At 41.4% G+C, this 14,813-nt stretch overlaps 1 protein-coding gene across 6 annotated transcripts in view; it reads right to left on the bottom strand.

Moving 5' to 3' along the window:
• rbm47 (RNA binding motif protein 47) overlaps positions 1-14,733 on the bottom strand; it is a 31,895-nt gene extending 17,162 nt beyond the window's left edge. For 4 of the 6 annotated variants that reach the window (XM_074694162.1, XM_074694153.1, XM_074694145.1 and 1 more), the window contains exon 1: positions 12,913-13,354. The gene's annotated coding sequence lies outside the window, so the exon portion shown is untranslated. Of the gene's footprint in view, positions 1-12,912; positions 13,355-13,612; positions 13,786-14,577 lie in introns of those variants that run through there. The other 2 variants (XM_074694129.1, XM_074694137.1) reach the window with 2 other exon arrangements.
• Between the last annotated feature and the right edge of the window lie 80 nt (positions 14,734-14,813).

A 14,813-nucleotide genomic window follows, 5' to 3' on the forward strand; every position in this document is an offset into this window, starting at 1 on the left:
TCTGTTTCCATCATTTTGTCTCTGAGTGGATCAAACTTCCCTGTTTCACAGTTTCATTCAACACAAATGATCCATTAACTACCAGGAGAAGTTTCAAATCAAGACAAGTGCTGCCTTACTCAAGAGTCTTTGATGTGTTTACAACTTGAAGTCATTAACGGTGCTGAGGGCAGCTGTTTAGATGAAGTGGAGACAGAGAATCTGGAGCCACAAAGCTAAAAACTGGAACTTTAAGGATGCAAAAATTATATTTCAATGACAGATAAATCAACAACAACATGCAGACATGATGTGTATTTAAGGAGACCAAGCTAAGACCTGTGAAAAGACACAAACACACATGGGGTTTGACATTTACACTGTACCTGTGTCCCAAACCGGGGAGCGCAGACTCTGGCGAGCAGGCCGAGAAGATGCAGCCGATGCTTTTTCTGGCCTCCTCAAGTCACTTTGAACATTCACTCCTATCTGAACCTTCGCTCTCCTCTGACTGTGACAGGCTACAGCAGCAAGAGTCTCCTTACCTACCTGCCTGTGTGTGTGTGTGTGTGTGACTGTTTGAGTGTGGAGGTAAGCAAAGGTGGTTCTGTGTTTACTCATTGTCATTTGCCAGAGAGAGAAAGAGAGGTGGGGCCACTAAGGAACAGGTAACCCCCCTCAGCACCACCTTCTCTTCCTCCTTCAATCCCTCTCTCAGCTGATAAGGAATAAGACAAAGGAGAGGGTAAAGGATAACAGAGCAGAGGGTGTGACAGAAGGTGATGATTGACCACACAGAGGGAAAAGTCATGAGTGTGTGTGGAAGAAATACAGTATTTGATGTGTCATGCGCCTAAAAGCTCACTTCTCTTTGTCGCCAAATTTAAATTTCAAGAATTTCCACCTCCATGGGTTGTAGCGTGGAAGGAAACAACAGCCAATAGTTAGCAAGTTGATTGAAGAGGGAAGCACAACAAACACCACCAAGGCAAGGATAGCAAACATAAGGCGTAAAGTTTGTTGGATGTCAGAAATGAAGGACCAACTTGTTGATTTGTGGTGACCACACAAGTGTTTACACAACATGTTCTGTTAAACACACTACGAATGAACTGACAGGGAGAGAAGTGGGAGGGAAATTGCTACATGAGTGGATGAACCAGGAATGAGCAGCTAGCAACATGTAGCGTGATAGCTGTCCCATTAAGACTCATGTTCCTAAACCCTGAACTGCAAGAGAGAGCAAGATTTTTGAGTTTTTAACCAAAATATTAATTCTATCATTTCTAATCATCACAGAGTCTCACATTTGCATGTGAAGTTTTTACAAATCTTGGAGCAGACATTTCATTAAGGACAATGACTTCTCAAGAAGCTCCTTCACTGATGGGGTGTTGTTTTTTTAAGACTTTACACTGTCCCTCTGCTACATAATTCACATCTCAAAATATCTTTTTTATATCACTATGATGTTTTAGACAACCCTTATTTTAGTGTGTTGGTTAAGGTCCCGTCTCTTTAATGCTCCCTGCCCCACAGACCTCCTTCCTTGTGATTGGCTAGCCCTCTGGAGGCCTGTCAGGAGCAGAGCTTTGGGCAGGCCTTGATGTTTAAGGCCCCGTTTACACGACAACGTTTCATCTGAAAACGTTCAAATGCAGTAAAAAAAAAACCTGCGTTTACACGGAAAGTCTGATGGACTGAAAACGCTGTAGTAAGCATGCCAGGCCTGTAGGTGGTGCTATAACTGTCTTGTCCAGAAGTCACTTTTGGGAGATCACCACCGAAGTAGAGTTAAGCCAGTCATCTGGTGTATTGGGGAATACTAAGTTAAAAAGTGGAGCAAAAGATGCATATTTTGTTGAAAGACAGTCAGCAGATTCAGCAGATTCAGCAGTACAAGCACAACAAGGTAGTTCGTGATGATTGTAACAACGGTAGTGTTGTCCTGTTGTATGCGCGCGCAAGGGAGAGTGTGATGTCAGCGTTTCCACTGAAAACGCAGGCTTACTGTTTACACGGCAACGTTGTTGGGAGCTTTTCAGAAAAATCCCACTCTGGAGGCTGTTTCCAAAAGTTTGCGTTTTAGGTCGGCTGAAACGCTGTCTCCATGTAAACACGAGGCTGAAACGCAACAAAACTTTTGCGTTTCACCCTACAACTGTTGTCGTGTAAATGGCCCCTAAGACCCCTCCAAAGTGTCGTGAACCAGTTAGGATACCCTTACGTGATGACCTTATTACTTAAGCAAGTCTTGGGATAAACTCATGAAGATCTTGTGCTACTTTAAAAGCAGCCCATTTTCAGCAGTTTACAGTCAGATTCAGGGATCTCTACATCATTGTAGGGGTTCAAAACTTGTATTGTTTAGAATGAACATCCAGTATTGTTACTTTATATCCATAATAACTTTGAACATTATGTTATTAATCTAATTTCTTTCTTTGCATCTTCAGAAATAAAAGCAAAGAGAAAAAATGCAGGTCACTATGGACTTGTAATAACCCAAACAGTGCTGTGTAAGGACATGTAAATCACAGTAGGTCAGATTACTGCCAAAGAGCCTTCAAGGATAAACCAGACTTTGATGGGTTAAATTTCATCGTTGCAGGATTTTCAGTGGGAAAACAACAAATGTAAATGAAAATAGAATTTTACAACTCTGCTCAACTCTTTCTTGTTTTCTGTCTCAAGATCAAAGAAGTTTGCCCCAGTTAACGAGCCTATTACACATTGATGGTTTCACAACAGCGTGCTAACAAACATCCTCTGATCAAGCCAGGCTTGAACGAGGCCTGAAACCAGAATGATCGATGATGACTTACTTAAAACTACAGAAAAGAACCCAAAACCTTTTTCTTTAGGTTTTTCAGGTATGAATTGTGAGTCAATCAGCAGGGATAACGAAAACACAATCGAGACTAAAGCTGTCACATTCCAGTCATATTTGTCAGAAACACAAAGAGAGAAGGAAGGAGACCACACCACATACACACTAAAGTGTGAAAGAGTTTATAACCTCAAACAACCCTAAAAAAGAACGGGGCCTGTATGAGCTTATCTGATGAGGTGTCATTCTTCTACAGCACAAGTGTGTGTGTTTGTGTTTGTCCGCCATAGCTATTGTCCAAGTGACACATTAACCAATGACTCTGTTAATGACAAACATGCAATCACTGATTCTTGCTTATTTGGCGTGTGTGTGTGTGTGTGTGTGTGTGTGTGTGTGTGTGTGTGTGTGTGTGTGTGTGTGTGTGTGTGTGTGTGTGTGTGTGTGTGTGTGTGTGTGTGTGTGTGTGTGTGTGTGTGTGTAGATAGCCAGTTCAAAGTTTAGGGATGGAGAAATCTCTCTCAGAGTGTAATAAGGTTAGGGTTAAGGCCGAATCAGCCATAAACTTTTTTCAAAGGTGGGGGGAAAGTGTGATTCAAGGACCAGGATTACTTTATTATCTGCTCACAGGTTTCAAGACAAGTGAAGACAAGCTCATTTATACAGCTTAATATCACGTACATTGAAAGTTTCCCGTGGTTAAAAACTCAAAATATCTCCAGGAAGTTTTCTAAACATAAGGAGAACACAGGAAGAAAAAGTTGTGAAATGGGGACTCAGGGAAAATTTGTACAGTAAGCAAGTTGATAAAGTTGCTCTTTTTACCTTCCAGCCTGCAGCTCTAATCATGCTGTGTTATTATGGTGTTACAAGGGATAATGTGTGATGCTTAAACCCTCACTCCTGGAACTAATGTGTAATTACCAATAGCTGGGAGAGATCAGAAGACACTATGCCAAACAGACTTCACCCGTAGAAAATATCACAGCATTAGGAATAAGGAAGACAAATACGACTCTCATTATTCAGATATAATGACATTAAGAACATGCATTTTGAAATAGATGTAAGGAACATTCCTGGATTTTTGAAGACAGCCTTTAGTGGCCACTCCAGGAACTGCAACTGTGTGCACCTCAGCTTGGTTTGGTTTCTCAACACCTGTGATCACATGATTTCTACACAACTTGCACTGCAGATAGCAGGCTGAACAGTGATAAAGTCATGGTGAGTGCCATGCAACTAGGACAGCAGAACCTGTTAAAGATGGCCATCAGCTCGATGCTCACAGAGACAGACAGACATGTGGGAACTGTCTGAACTGTCTGATATGAACGCATACACAAACAGCGTCTAGATGGCCATTGAAACAGAAAGGGGGTATTAACGTCTGAGGGTGTGTGTGTGTGCTTATTGCCAACTAGACTAAGAGTAACAGAGATTTACAGACATGCTCACATTTGTCAATCCAGTACTGATATTTTCCACCACTAGTTTTTTCTTGAGCGGCTTTTACCATAAATCTTTGTCTCTGTCTGTAAATCTTAAAAGCGCTTGGGGAAAAAATGTGCAAAACAAAAATCCAACTGAGCTTCAGAATCAAAGGAATGAACTAAATGTTGTTCAAGGGATTGATCTTTTAAAGGTAGGCAGGACTGTGAAATTTAGTGATACCTGGCTGTCAGATTTGATGATTAGGGTCACATCAGTGGAGATACAGTGGCCCTTCAATTCACACAAGTTCCTGTGATGCATGATAAATAAATTTGTCAAGTTTAAACCATCAAAACAAATCTTTTAGTGCCCAAAAAACACTTTATTTCTTCACCTTCCAACCAGTTTGTGCCCTTTGTGTCACTTTAGAAAAATGGCTGTACAAGAAAGCAACCTTTGTGGAACACTGTTCTGCTAAATGCTGCTAAATGCTACGCACTGTGCCTTTAACAATCCATGCTGCAGTATTGTTGTCTGTTTTCACTGTTGCTGGACAAGATGTTTCTCATCTAACAAAGTTTGTGACAGCTCTAAACAAGTTAAAACTCAATTGAAACAAAATGAAGATGAGCTCATATATTTGCCTGAATAAAAACATAAAAGAAGCCTGAAGATGTATCTGAAAAACAAACTGACACTGAGGTAACTTAAAATTGAAACCTGACTTTTCACTACCTGATACACTGGAGCAAAACTGGGTCATTTGCTTGGTTGAAAGTCTAAAATGTAAAACTATAACATGTCAAATCTCAATTTTGAGAATCAAACACAGGGAATAACAGAATGTGAGTGTGTGTGGCTGTTATAAGAAAACTACTGTTGGGTTTGAATTTCTCTCCTGCCTAAAAAATCATGAAACAGCAGAGGAAAGTGCCCTAAGTTAGCACTTCCTCCTTCAAAGAGCCACCTCTCAACCTGCAGCGCATGAGCTACCGTCAACCAATCAGAGTGTCCAGCTTGCGGTTAACAATTATGACTCAGCAACAAAAGAAGAGCCTTATCACCCCCAGCACACACACACACACACACACACACACACACACACACACACACACACACACACACACACACACACACACACACACACACACACACACACAGGATCTGACATTAAAGTCCGACTTTTTTTCCTTCCATCCTGATGAAAGAAGTTTCCCCTTTCGCCTAGAATTCAGTCAGCTGACACTGCAGTCATGTGGCTTGTCGCTAACCAATGGCAGAACTGGTTCTTTGTGTGTTTAGGTGCTACAATCACTGCCAAGGTCAAGGAGAGGAGAAAGGAGGGAGGTAAAGAGGACAAGAGAGACAACTGAGACAGCTTTAAAGACTACAGGATCGAAATGCAGAGATACCAAGTCATGCTAGAGTCACTTCTAACCACACTGCAGCCTTTTATTATCTGACCAGTAATCATTGTTACGTCAACATGAGTGACTGTCCCGTCACCAACACTGTGATAAAATACCATCTATCATATGACTGCTGTGTTACCCACACAGATGCAGATGAGATACATAGACATGGATACACTATGATACACATAAATTTGCAAAAAAAATATTCAAAATCAAAAATTAAATCACTACTTTAATAGTTTTGTGAACTTAGATATAAGAAATAATGCTGTACACATTCCTCTTTCTCATAAGCTGTTGTTTGTCATTATTAAGGAATTTGGACCATCACTTTTTTAAATCATGTGTCACACATTAACATTTGTGATTAAGTGAGGGACGTGCAAAAAATGCCCAATATCAGTGTTGAACTCCAATCTTTGACTGCAAATTTTTCATAGAAGCTTTGCATTCAATTATTGAAGCACTTTTCTTTGCAACAGAAGCAGCATATATATATGTATATATATATATATATATATATAATTTATCCCAGTGACAAAAAAAAAACCTGTTGTGCATTACTTTCTCTCCTATCATTGGATTGATGCAACATTTCATGCTAATTATCTTAATTCTGTTGACTTTCTGATCAGAGTTTCAACTAATATGCTTAAACCTGCAATTTACAGCATCACTGATCTACTGGTAGGACACACACACACACACACACACACACACACACACACACACACACACACACACACACACACACACACACACACACACACACACACACACACACACACACACACACAATAACAGTTAGAGGGGGGAGTTAAACAGGTTGACAAGAGATGAATGAAGAGCAGGTGAAATCCAATCAGCCTTTTCAGCTAACACCCCCTTAAGTATAGGCTGTACACACACAAAAACACACAATCACACAACAGCTTAGCTGCTAAACAGTTTCTTTCACTCATCACCGTAAACACAAGTGGGAAAAAACCTAATCACGAGCTGCTAAAACCTCGTGCAATCAACATCTTCCTCAAAACTGAAACATGTTCCCACACCAAAGGAAGGAGGGTGACACATATGTAAGAGGAAGACTCCGTTTACTGGGTTTTAAATAAGTTTGGAGTAAAGAAAGCACGCAAACAGCCGGGATACATTCCTGCTGACAGTTAGGTCCTTCAGGATTACTACACTTGTGTTATTTACCTTGGAAGTTTTAAATACCACATTTACGAGTTGACTTTCCAGTAATCTATTAACATGGGAAACTCAGGGGATATTAGCATAAGCACTGGCATGACAACTACTACTCTCACCTAAGCATGAGTATCCCTGTATTATTGGTGCTGAAGTTATTACCAAAAGTAGATGTATTGAGGTGAGCTGTGACACTCATTATTCACAGTTAGACTCATCAACTTTTCTATTGATGTTGTTATTTTACAAATCTTTAATATTTATTGACATTGCAGCCATGTGTCTGTTTGATTATGTATTTTCAATGATGATGTTACTATATGAATTTTATGCCTTAAAGGTCCCATATTTTGCTCCTTTTCTGCAGTTTAATATGGATCATTGATGTCTTCATGAAATTGTAGTAACATGTTTTGGTCCAAAAAGCCAATAAATCAAGCACAGCAGCATTGTTTCCAGGCTCTCATAGCCCCTCTGTTCAGAACGCTCTGATTTAGTGGGCGTGGCCTTCATATGTAAATGAGCCACCGCTGATACCGCCCCGCTCTTCCGCGTCACTGAGAGCGGTGCCACAAGCTCCGAGTGCACAATGTTTAGAAAGCAGCGAAGCTTGTTTACCGTAACATTACAGGCTAAAACAACAGGCTAACCGCAGCTAAAGTTAGCATCCTGAAGCTAACACAGAGACAGGGGGGACACTGAGGAAAAGCTCTTACATCTGCTCCACAGCACACAGCATTTAAAATACTCACATTTCCAGGGTCTGAGGTTTGTTGGTGGATGGTTGGCAATGTGCCTGGATTCAGGACCAGTCTATTCGCTAGCCCTCTGTTGTACTGTCCAAAGTTGGGAAAGCAGTCAGCTATGAAGTGACTAGCACACACATACACAGTTTTACTGAGTGTAGCTGGCACATTTCCCTCATAAATGAACTCTAGCCACTTAGTCTTGTCTTCTTCCAAGATGGTATTTGCTCGGGTGGGCCAATCAGGTCAGACTTGCTCCTGATTGGTCAAAAAAGGGAATCGCTGACATCGCCGAACCCCGGAAATTCCAAACAGCCCGTTTTAGGTCAGGATTTTACATTTAAATGCACTACTAAGTACAGGTGTTGTCATTAACTATCACATTTTGTGGGCTGGGAGGAAAGCCAAAGACCCACAAATTTTACTAAAAGACTTAATAAAGTGATTTTTGCATAATTTGGGACCTTTAAAGGTAAAAAGCCATTGATTGGTCGATACAATATGCATAGCAGCTCAGTCCAGGGTAAAGAGACGGGAACATGTTGTAGGAAGCACACGCATGTATTTGAGACAGCATGGCTACTTTTTGTCAGTTTTGTGAATGGGTTCACAGAGTCAGTCTCAGTCCATGGAACATTCCATTCTGGCACTGCAAGGAGGGGGGGCAGTGCATTTGTCTGAGTGTGTGTCAGTGTGTATTTGTGTGTTTGTGTTTGGGGTTGAAACTTCACATGAGATAAAGTGTAACACGTTGTTCTTCCTAAAGACCTTACACACTTTCATACAATTTCAAACACCACTCCACACCAAAACCATTTATTCGAGCTACCTGTCCGAATAAAATTACACACACTCCAACCACACACACTGTGCCTGTTGGTCGGCTGTCTAGACAACAAGCCCATTGTGTGCAGCAACAGGTATTCATAAAAGAACCTGTTTGCAGATGAATGCTCAGCCTTGGGACAAGTTAACCTCTTTTTAGGTCTTTTTTTGAATATTCATGATTTAATGTTAACATTTGCATCCATATCATAAACTGTCATGAGTCACTGTCACTGCATCTCTTTAATACCTGATGATCCAGTCATTTAAACAGTAATGTAGTTTTCAGATTTTACCCTCCATCATTTAACACAGGGATTAAATAATGATGAGTAGTAGGAATAGCGAGTAGTTAGATTATAAAAGAAAATCTGTCCTTTGTTTCGTCTGAGCACAAAGACTTGTTTCTACAGGAGGAAACGAGCTGCAAAATGAAGCATAATAACAGCATTAGTGTACGAGCAGGTTGAAGGGGGGAGGAGGAGAGAGGAGAGGCAGGCCAGATACAGGGAGAGGAAAGAAGGGGAGGAGGGAAGGAGGGGGGTAGAGGTTACCCAGGGGTCAAAGGTTAGGCAGCAGAAGTGGAGGAGGGAGTCTGTTGATGCAGCCTTCACAGTGAGTGGACGTCGCCTGTTTACACACTCAACAGAAAGCAATGGTCTTGCCACGAGAGACGGTTGCACAATGTCTCAGTTCAGCTCAGATCTCAGGGTTATTCTGCTTCAGTTTGCTCAAGATTAGACTAAATTTGTTTGGGGTTTCTGTTTGTGGAAATCAGAGAATTGAAAGTAATTTGACACTGTTTTTTATACCATAGATAATCACTGCAAAGGATTTCCTTGCTGGTTTTCCTGTATTTCACTTAATCTGTTTTATAATGAGGTAACTTTAGCATTAAAATTGTTTTTGAAGTACTTTCCCAGCTTGATCATATTTAAGGTTCTTAAAGCAAGTTTTTGGGGTTGTTTGTGATTCCTCCCACAAATTCATATCATAAACCAATGTGGAAACTTTTTTTAGGTCGCTATCTGTTCTGGAGCTCTCCACGCAATGGTAAACTGTTTTCTACAGATGTTTATTTCTTAAAATATGAATGTTAGTTTTTTCAACTCTAAGTAAATAACTGACATCTAAAAAAAATCCATTACTGCAGAGTAGCATGGCTTTCAGATTTGGTCTGATACAGTTTAACAAACAGTTTTTCATTGGTATGAAGCTGCCTTTCACAAACAAGGGGACTTTCTGTATGGAGTTTGCATTTTCTTCCCATGCTTGTGTTGGTTCACTCTGGGTACTCTGGCTGTGAAAAAAATGGATAAAACGATGTGTCTGAATCAGTGGTGCCAGTTTCTGAGTCCCCCCTTTTTTATGCTAAAACTTGTTATTAAAGACTATCTTCGACAAGGTATCTCCACACCTGAAAAAATGAAACACTCGTCACCAGAGAGCTGACACAGTGCCACCATAATTTCAAAACAACATCTGTTTGAGGACGTCTTGTGGTCTTGTGGTCAGTCATGAGTAGAGGCAGCAGCAGCAGTGTGATGTTATTAAACGGGCACTTAAACCTCTGATGGAGGAGAGGTTGAGAGTGGTGGTTGGTTAGTGTGTGACTTTGACCCGACTTTGACTCAGGAGAGTTTTGTTCACAATCTTTAACGGGAAGTATTTCTTTATCTTAACCAAACCTTTAAACCATCAGTGAGGAGACAATGTGCTCAGCAGGTTATTGTGATGGATTAGAGGAAGTGAGACCATGACTCAAAGCAGAGGGTCTCAGAAGAAGAAATGTGCAGAATTGAAAAAAAAACCAGTAATTTAATCAAATTAATCGCAGGAATCACTAAGATATTGAACTGACATAATACAGACTAAAGTAACCATCATGACCTTTTGACCTTTGACAGCAAAGATCTGGTCAAATCATTCTGGGCTCTGAGTCAGTGTTGGGACCAAAACGAAGAACACAAATTCATGCCAAAAAAAAGTGTTTTTTAAGGCATAATCTTAAACTAAAAGAGAATCTTCCCACCTGACTAAAACATTCATAAGATATGAATGAACTTATTCATGTTTTTCCTGTAATGGCATTCACAAGAATGTTTTCGTGAGGCTACAATGACCTTTGACCTTTCATAACCAAGTATTAATCCCTTTCTGATTTTGGAAAATGGAAAACAAAATGTAAAGACAGATGTTTGGAAGAAATATTGGTAAAAATTGAGAGTCAGACAGATGGTAGTATTTGTATGACAATAAAAGGATAGAAATGTTAATTGTCTTAATTAGGCCGAGGCTAAATCAGAAAGGTTTAATGCAAAAGTTGGTTTTGATTTGTTTGATTTTGAATTGTTTTATTTCTGTTATATCTATTTATATCCATATCTTTATCTATCTACTTTTTGTTTCTAAGGAAATCAAAACAATACAAAGATTTTTAAAAAAGTATAATAGAAAAGATGGAGATGGATTTAAATAAAGCAAACTGACCCTTTAACTTAAGATGCTCAAAAAGAGAAGGCAGACTGACACATCCATCTTGGTTTGGATTTTTCATCAGAACCTCACTTTTACTTTTTCTAAACTCTGTGTCGTACTTTTTTTTTTTTACCTTTCTTGCCCGAGAAGCAGCACCCAGCCTGATTGTGTGTCAACACAGAGCATCCACCGGCCAGACTTTGTTGGTTTACATGATTCTTTTGGTTTTATTAATTCTTTATTCACTGAAAACAACTCTTTTGCTTTCCTTTATGCCCTACCACAGATTCTACCTGTTTCAACCTCCCCCTCGTCCTGCTGCCGGTCAGCGTTCAGCCCGATCAGGAGGGGGGCTAAAGAGGCGGGTGGAGGTGGGGGTTGATAAAGGAGGAAGAATGTGGCCATTGTGCTTTGCAGGTATGTGTGTTTGTGACAAACAGAGAGAAAGAGGGAGAGAGAACAGAGAGGGGCTGATCAGATCTTGTTACAGGTGTTTTATAAACAGCACAATAGTGCGAACAGGTCGCCTCCTCTCACTCTCTCTGTCAGCTTCTCCAGTCTGCTGCTGTAGATTTCTGCTGCGCTGTTGCTGGATAAGCCCTGTGGTATTGACACACACACACACAGACTCTCTGCTTCCCCATCATGAGCATGAGATGATCATGTGACAGTCATGTGACACAACCGACTACTACGTGTGTAATTCCTGCTGCCCAGGCTCTTTCTCTCCTTTTTGCTGTAAATCTGCTGAATGCTAAACTTCCCGTCTGCTTCCTGCTTTAAAAAACACTCTGACCTTCGAAAAGAAGGACCAAAAAAAAAAGTTCTCTTATTTTTCTTCCTGTGTCCTCTGTTTCTTGAATGTTTTCCTGTAACTGGATACCACAAAGGTCGCACAAGAGGAAAAGTCTAGATTCAAATTCCCGTCGTTTGCGTTGTTTCTGCGTTTGAGGAATGTGATACAGTGGGTAGAGAGATAAGTATCATTTTTGAAGAATGGTTCACCTCTTGAACCTTCTTGCAAAATCAGCAGTGAAGCCACAGCCGCTGACAGACAGACAGACATACAGGCAGGTCTATTTAAATAATTACCTTATAATACTAACCTATTTTCAGGCGTCTATTTTCAGTTTTGTTTCTGCTTGAAGAAGCAGTGTGTCATCAGGTTTGACCAGCACATCAACACACACTCACACTCATACACTACCACACACACATGCCTTTAAGTTTTTAGAAGTATTTCAAACATTCATGCTCATCATCACGTACCTCCTCCTCCACACTTGACTGTCAGGAAGCAAACGGTCAAAATGAAGAGAAAGGAGATGTTCCTTAATATTCTTAACGCTCTGAATGTAGCCTTAAATAAGCTTCACACAAATTTATGTGCAACATCATTCTTATTGAGCTCATCAAAGTGTGTTAACAGAGACAAACATGAGATTTTCAAAACCAGTGGTCAAATGGTCCAAAAGCAGAGTAAAAGAAAGATAAAAGATCATCTGGACATGACCTTGCTCAAACACACACAGAGACTTAAACTACACACTTCTTCATTCAGACATGTGCACACACACACGCACACGCTCACTCAGCTCCATCTCGTTTGTACAACAGGACACCCAAGGCTAACAGCCACCCTGCTCAACCACTTTCTGAAAAAACACACACACACAACAGCTCAACAAGACAGCAACTGATCTCTCCCTCACACACACACACACACTCTCTCATCCCAACACAAACAAACACTGAGTCTCCGTCCCATAACCTTGCAGTGAAGGTTAAAGCAGTCAGCTGGGTCAGTGTGAACACTGGACCAGCTGAAGAAATGTCCTTCCAGATACCCACTGTGTGCATGTGTGTTTGTGTTTGTGTGTAAATGTGTTTGTTCTTGGTTTTCCAGGTGAGAAAACACAAATCCCTGAACAGCAGAGATGTTCTAAGTTGAGATAAAACTAATAAAAGAAAGAAAGATGAAAAAGAGACGTGTGATGAGTTTGCAGCCAACCTGTGGGATGATGGGACGTGTAGTCTCTGTGTCGCTATCAGAACTTCTGCCGCCGTTCAAAAGCAAGAATCCAGCCTGTCACTTTCTCATCTTTCCGTCCTCTTTCTCTCCTCTTTATGCCGTCCGTCAGGTTCTCAGCGGCCTCTCGTTTGCTGTCAAGGCACCTCCTGTCTTCAATGACAGGTCCCCCCAGAGAGCACAATCAGAAGACACCTCAGATCACATCCAACACACACTGCACACATACACACACTCACACAGACAGAGAACAAGTCAGAGTTTCTCTTCTCCTTTTGGTGTTTTTGGATTCTGACTCAGATCCTCTCTAGTTTTTTTGTCCTCTCCTCTGCTCCAGTCACGACAGCGCTGGTAGACGCAACAGCAGGAGACAGGAGGGAGAGGAGGGGAAGCGCACAAGGTCTCCAAGTGGAGGAGAGAAGAGAGTGAGTGAGGGAGAGGGAGCGCTGAAGGTGGCAAAGTTGAAGGAAAGAGGGAGGTAGGAGGAGGGAGAGATGGAGGGAGGAATGGCAGTGGTAATTAGTGAGTCTGTACCTGACTCTCACTGACATAAGCCCCACATTCCTCAGAAGCAAGGAGGGAGGGAGGGGGAAGAAAGGGGAAAAGTTGGGAACACACACACACACACACATATTAGCACACTAATGATCCCAGGAAAAACATTAGAGAACACACTCCTCACCAAGAAACAAACAGAAACCACCATCCTCCAAGGTCACAAGATGATGAGCGAAGGTGCTGCCGCCTAAACTCCCAAAATACTTCCTCAGAGAGTTTTTATTCCTCTTCTGCCGTCTTTGAAGAAACTTTCTGCCTCCCTTTCCGTCCTCCCTCTCTCTGTCTTTCAATGTGTGTTTGGTGTACACACTGCCTGCAACTGAAACTCACCAAACCAGAATCTGTCTGCCCAAATCCTCAACACACCTCCTTCCTCCCGCCCTCCTATCATTCCGGATAGGAAATGCTATCCTCCTCTGGCCCTGTCCAACCTGTGTGTGCGCACACCTGTGTGCTCACAAACGGCTCATCTTGAATCTTTTCAGCCACAGCGGCATTCCTCTAAAGGAGTTTCCTGCACACCTTGGTTGAAAAACTTCACATGACCTCTCATTTTTCTGCTCATTCACAAAAGTACACATGGCTGATGTCATCATGACATGCTGTCTTTATGTTTCAGCGCCCTGCTCTCCTGACGTACACAGATCCTCCTGTAATGACAACCTGCAGTAATAACAAGCGGCTCACACCCTCTCCAATTTCTCATGTTTATCTGTCAGCATGAAGAGGACAGGAGCGAGCGCAGAGACAGGAACCTGAAACTCTGAATGTCCAATATAAACACTTTCTCACCTTTGTTTCAGAGGCTGCTGCTCTCAACATGAACTGAAAGTAAAACAGTGAAGATATGAATTCTGACTCATCTTGTGTTTCTTATTTTCCTACTTCATATTTTTCTCCCCACCCACTTTTCATCTCTTTCATTTTGACAGCAAAAAAGGTGCTTGTTTGATCATGTAGAGCAGTGTCAACACAAGACCTCCAGCACTCGCCTCCCATTCAATACAGATTTAGAGAGGAACACACACACACATACACATACACACAAACACACACACACAGGAAGAGAGAGAGAGAGATTTTTGCTACCTGAATTCCCTGCACTTCCTCCTTCCCGGTCTCAGGTGCCTGGCAAGTGCGACGTCTTTTTGACAAGCAGTTGTCAAGGAAACAAAGAGATTGACAGAAAGACAGACTTAAAGACAGAAAGAGCAACAGAGTGAGAGCTGTTGTGATCTGTAACAGCCGTGGTCAGCCAACTGAGGACAGAACAGAGAAGTAAGGAAGCTGGATTTCTGTTTGGTGTATCAACACACACACACACA

This window comes from Halichoeres trimaculatus, unplaced genomic scaffold (genome assembly GCF_033239565.1).
Source record: "Halichoeres trimaculatus isolate MK-OKI-2021-1 unplaced genomic scaffold, fHalTri1.1 fHalTri1_scaffold_2, whole genome shotgun sequence".
Classification (NCBI taxonomy): Eukaryota; Metazoa; Chordata; class Actinopteri; order Labriformes; family Labridae; genus Halichoeres; species Halichoeres trimaculatus.